Genomic DNA, 6,222 nt, shown 5'->3' on the forward strand with positions numbered 1-6,222 from the left:
GGTTGCAATCCCCTTACCGGTAAAAAAACAAAAAAACAAGGAGGAGGCAACTTGGGCAAGACCCAACTACCTGGAGCTCCATTCCAAGTCAAGTAAAAGCAGCCCTCATGACGCCCAAGCTCCTTGAAGAACATAATCACCAGGGAACACATCGCTAGGGCCTCCCTCGTACTTTGCGACCATCCCTTTCGAAATGGATGTGGGGAGAAGTGGCTGGGAAATGGGCAGGAAGACTGCATTATTCTCCCTGCTGAGCAACCTGCAAATTCTTGGAACTGCCTTTTCTCTTTTTTGTGGCTCTCAGTAAGAACCACACTCCTGAGTCATACAACCAGAAGACCTACTAAATATTTGCCATGTGCAGAAATCTAAACCAGGCCCTGAAAGGGGGCATGTAAAGACAGAACTGAAAGGAAGCCCTGAAAGTCACATGATCCAGCTCCCTGCTTTCAGGAAGGTGAATGTCAAATAACTAAGTAAACTGATTGTTAGAAGAAATGTGCCTCACCCTTGGCCTCTTAGAAGGCCCAAGGTATGCCTCAAAGTGATAAAACAATTGGAACATTAGACTCGGATGCCAAGGATAGAGACACCTGATTCATTTACCCCTGAGAAGAGCAGATTAAGTTGCAGTGGTTCAGTTTTGTGGAAGAGTCTCAGGCAGAGGAAAGGGGCCAGCACTTCTCTGCCTCTGCTGGGGAGAGAATAAGAGGAAATGGGTTTGAAGAAGAGCATGTAGAAACAAAAATAAACACAAAGAATTGCTGACCATCAGCAATATTACATCCTAGAATACTGAAGGCGGTACAGACTCTTCATTAAAAAATCCCCCAAAACTATCAGGTATAGTCTCGCCTCAATACAAACCAGAAAACATCTAGAACAATCTTTCCAAGCTCTTTCTATGTTATCAGCAGTTGTCTCTGGGCATAGGGATTATGGATCGTAACAATAATTAAATTATTTTAACAATTTATTAATTGAATATATAATAACTTATTATCTATAATTATTATTGTTGATAGTTTCTGTATTTTCTATAATGAATGTGTTTCATTTTTATAACAAGAATCTTCATTTTAAAAAATCTCTTCTAGTCTTCTGTGACAAAGATTTATAGTTCCATTTTTAATAAAGTCTGGAATTACCTGGTACGTAAAATTGCACCCATGTTTGATATAAAAATCCACAGCTACTTTTATATAGATATGTTATATGGAACTTGCCTGGAATCTCTTACTTTAAAAATGACATAAGGTGTTATCTAGACTTATCCTTTTAAAATTCTTTTTATATTATGCAGTCCTCAAAAACTATCAACTAATGATAATTATTCACAAATCTGTGATCAACTAACTAGCTTGAAACAATTTAGATTTAAAAAATACATATTTTCAGTTGTTCTGCTTTTGAGAGAATAGTTCATCCCCCACATACGGAAGATGTACAAGTATATGGAAATTGCTTCCTAGTATGTTTATCAGTATCTGAATACAGATGCTCCTTGTCTTATGATGGGATTACAGCCCCATAAACCCACAGTAAGTTGAAAATATTGTGAATTGAAATACATCGGATCACATCCTGATAAACCCATCGTAAAGTAACCAGAGTAAGTTGGGAACATCTGTAATTCATTCTTCCAGTCTGTTGTATTGGCGATACTTCTGCTCAACAAATTGGCAGTTTGCCTAATATGACGCTTTTGGTGAATAAAGTCTTTCGAGATGGAATTTTAACAATGTTCATTATGTGAGCTAGAATATTAATAAAGGAGAGGCACTCAGCCTACAAGCCAAAAAAACAGATGTAAAGAAACAAGGCAATCCTGTCTGAATCACTGAGGTGAGGCCACCCAGTAGGTTCTCAGATGAGCGCATTATAAGCCATGTAGCCATCGTATGGTGGATGTTCTATCATTGCAGAGGAAAGGGGCAGTCACTTCCAGTTGGAATGATCAAAAAAGTTTCCATAGAGGGAGCATTTGAGCCAGATTTAAAGCATAAGTAGGATTTTGGTTGACCAAGAACGTTCTAGGCAGAGGGATGGTGTGTCCAAAAGTGTGGAGGCAGGAACCAGCTTAGCTAGGGAATAGCGAGGCATTGGCAGAGGTGGATTAGGTAAGTCGGAAGTACATTATATTGGCCTTAAAAGTCAGGCTAAAGTTTAGGATTATATATGTCAGAAAATGGGAAGTAATTGAAAGTTTTTGACCTACGTATGTGTCTATTTATTTGTGGCATGGTGCCCGGTGGCGGTACACAAGAAGAATTACCCAGACATATTCCTGATTTCTCTATTCAGATGCTTGCTGCATATTTAAAACACAAGAACAAAAACCAAAAAAGAAAAAAAAAACCATAAATGGGCAAAAAAAGGCAATAGATTTGAGTAATCAGTAAAGTATCAAGTACATGTTTTTAAAAGTGCAATTAGGGAGGAAGGAAGACATTTAACTCGATGATCAATCTCACTAGAACTAAGGGAAATTAGACAGGTTAAAAATTAAGGTATCTGACAATAATTGATAGAACAACTAGACAAAAAATCAGCAAGGACGTAGAACTCAACAACACCATCAACCAACAGGATCAAATCTATGTTTATAGAAGACACTACCTAACAACAGAAGAAGGTCCATTCATTTCAAGTGCACGTGGAAAATATACCAAGATAGATATATCCTGGGCCATAAAACAAACCTCAACAAATTAAAAAGAATTAGATTATACTGAGTGTATTCTTTGACCCCAATGGAATCCAACAGGAAAATTTCCAAACACTTAGACTAAAAACTTATAATAATCCATGGGTCAAATAGGAAATCTCAAGAGATATTTTAAAAAAAATACTTTGAACCAAATGGAAACACAATATATCAAAATTTGCATGACACAGTTAAAGCAGTGCCAAGAGGGAAATTTACAGCACTAAATGTCTCAATACTTTCACCTCAAGAACCTAGAAAAAGAAGAACAAAAGAAGCTCAAAGTGACCAGAAAGAAGGAAATAATAAAGAGCAGAAATCAGTGAAATATGAAACAGAAAAACAATAAAGAAAACCACTGAAACAAAGAGATGAGTTTTTTAAAAGACCAATAAAATTGACAAATCTCTAGCAAGACTGATAAGTAGAAAAAGAGAGAAGACATAGATCACTAATATAAGGAATGAAACATGGAATATCACTAGAGAATTTTCGGATATCAAAAGGATAATAAAATAATACTGTGAAGAATTGTATGCACATAGATTTGAAAAGTTTGATGAAATGGACCGATTCTGTGAAAAACACAAACTATCACCACTCACCCAATATGAAATAGGTAATTTTAATAGCCCTATAACTACCAAGGGAATTGACTTCATAATTTCAAAACTTTCAAACAGAAATCTCCAGGCCCGATGATTTCATTGGAGAATTCTACCAAATGTTTAAAAAAGAATTAACCAACTCTATAGAATCTCTTCTAAAAAATAGAAGGAGCACTTACCAATTCATTTTATGAAGCTAATAATCTTTCGATACCAAAACTAGACAAAGTCAGTACCAAAAAAGAGAAATACAGACCCATTTCCTCATGAATGTAGATGAGAATCTTAATAAAATATTAGAAAAGAGAATTCAGCTATATATAAAAAGAATTGTTCACCATGAACAGTGTTTATTCCAGGGATGCAAGGCTGGTTTAATATTTGAAAATCAATTAATGTAATCCACCATATTAACAAGTTAAAGAAGATAAATCACGCAATCCTGTTTACTGATGCAGAAAAAGCATTCGACAAAATTCACAATGATTCATGATAAAAATTCCCAGAAAAGTAAGTATAGAGGGAACTTCATCAATTTAACAGAGCATCTACAAAATCCCTACAGCTAATGTTATACTTGATGGTAAAAGACTAAGTGCTTTTCCCTCTAAGAGCTGGAGCAAGGCAAGAATGTCTGCTTTCACAAGTTTTATTTAACATAGTCCTGGAAATTTTAGTCAGTGCATAAGTCAAGAAAACAAAGTGAAAAGTGTACAGATCAGAAAGGAAGAAATGAAACTGTCCTATTTATAGAAGACATGATTGTCCACGTAGAAAATCCCAAGGAATCTACAAAAAACTCCTAAAACTAATAAATGAGTTCAGCAAGGTCACAGGATACAAGATAAACCTACAAAAATCAACTGTATCTCTATATACTAGCAATGAACATATAGCCACTGAAATTCAAATTACCATTTGCTGCCTATTAGCTCAGTCAGTTGGAGCATGGGGCTGATAACACCAAGGTCTGGGGTTTGATTCCTGTCCTGGCCAGCTGCCAAAAAAAAAAAACAACCACCCAAAAAACCCCACTTGCAATCACCCCCCAAAAATGACTAGGTGTAAATCTAACAAAATATGCAGAGGACTTGTATGCTAAAAGCTACAAAATGCTGAAAGAAAATTAAAGGAGATATAAATAAATGGAGAGATATACTGTGTTTATGGATTGGAAGACTCAACCTGGTCAATGCTTCCCAGAATTATATACATGTTTAATGCAATTCCTATCAAAATCTTAGTAAAATTTTTTTGTAGATATACGCAAGATTGTTCTAAAATGTATATGGAAAGGCAAGGAATTGGAATAGCTATAACAAACCTGAAAAAGAAGAAAGTGGAAGGAATCAGTCTATCCAATTTCAAGACTTACTTAGCTTTAGTAATCAAGAGTGTGTGGTATTGGCAGAGAGATAGACACACAGATCAATAGAACAGAGTAGAGAACCCAGAAATAGACTCATGCAAATATGCCCAGCTGATTTCTGAGAGTTGTGCAAAAACAACTCTTTCCTCAATGGAGGAAAGATAGACTTTTCAACAAACGGTGCTGGAGTGATTGGACATCCACAGGTAAAAGAAACAAACGTCATCCTAAGTCTCACGCCTTATAGGAAAATTAACTTAATTGGATCATACACTTAAATATAAAATATAAAACTGTAAAGTATTTAGAGAAAATAGCAGAAAATCTTCAGGATCTAGGGCTAGGCAAAAAAGTTCTTAAACTTTACACCAAAAGCAAGATCCATAAAAAGAAAAATTGATAAGTTGTACTTCATCAAAATTAAAATTTTTGCTCTGTGAAAGATATTAGAAGGATGAAAAAACAAGCTACAGAGTGGGAGAGAATATTTGCAAACCACATATCTGACAACAGGCTAGTATCTAGAACATATAAAGAACTGTCAAAACTCAACAGCAAAATAACAAACAACCCAGTTCCAAAATGCACAAAAGACATGAAGAAACATTTCATGGAAGAGTGTATGTGGATGGCAAATACACACATGGAAAGATGTTTAACATCATTAGCTCTTAGGGAAATGCAAATTAAAACCATAATGACATATCACTACACACCTATCAGAATGACTAAAATAAAAAATAGCGGTAACACTAAATGGTGGAGTGCATGCAGAGAAATGGTATCACTCATATATTGTTGGTGGGATTTGAAAATATACAGTCATTCTGGAGAACACATTGGCAGTTTCTTAAAAAACTAAACACTGAGCTACCATATGACCCAGCAATTGCACGGCTGGGTATTTATCCCAGACTCGTAGCAGTTTTATTTGTAATAGCCACAAACTGGGAAACAACTCAGATGTCCTTAAAGATGGTTTAACAAACTGTGATCCATCCATGCCAGGGAACACTGCTCAGAAACAAAAAGGAAGAAACTATTGATATAGGCAACAACCTAGATGAATCCTCAGGAAATTATGCTGAGTGAAAAAAAATACAAAACCAATCTCAAAAAGTTATATAACTGTATGATTACATTTACATAATATTCTTGAAATGACAAAATTATAGAAATGGAAAACAGATTGGTGGTTGCCAGGGGTTAAGGAGGGGGTGGGCCAAGCATGGACCAGAAGTGATTGTGACTGCAAAAGGGCCACACAGGTGATTCTTGTGGTGACAGAAATGTTCTTTATCTTGACTATATCAGTGTCAATATCGTTCTTGGCTGTGATATCATACTACAGTTTTGCAAGATTTTACCACTGGGGAAAACTGGGTTAAGGGTACATGGGATCTCACTGCAAGAGAATTCATAAATATTTGAAAATAAAAAAGTTTAATTTTAAAAAAGCAACAAGATGATAAACAAAATTTAGGATGTTAGGGTGGGGGAGAAGGGAGATAGAGAAGGGAAGAGCACAGAGGTAAATA

Source organism: Cynocephalus volans, chromosome 11 (assembly GCF_027409185.1).
Source record: "Cynocephalus volans isolate mCynVol1 chromosome 11, mCynVol1.pri, whole genome shotgun sequence".
Classification (NCBI taxonomy): domain Eukaryota; kingdom Metazoa; phylum Chordata; class Mammalia; order Dermoptera; family Cynocephalidae; genus Cynocephalus; species Cynocephalus volans.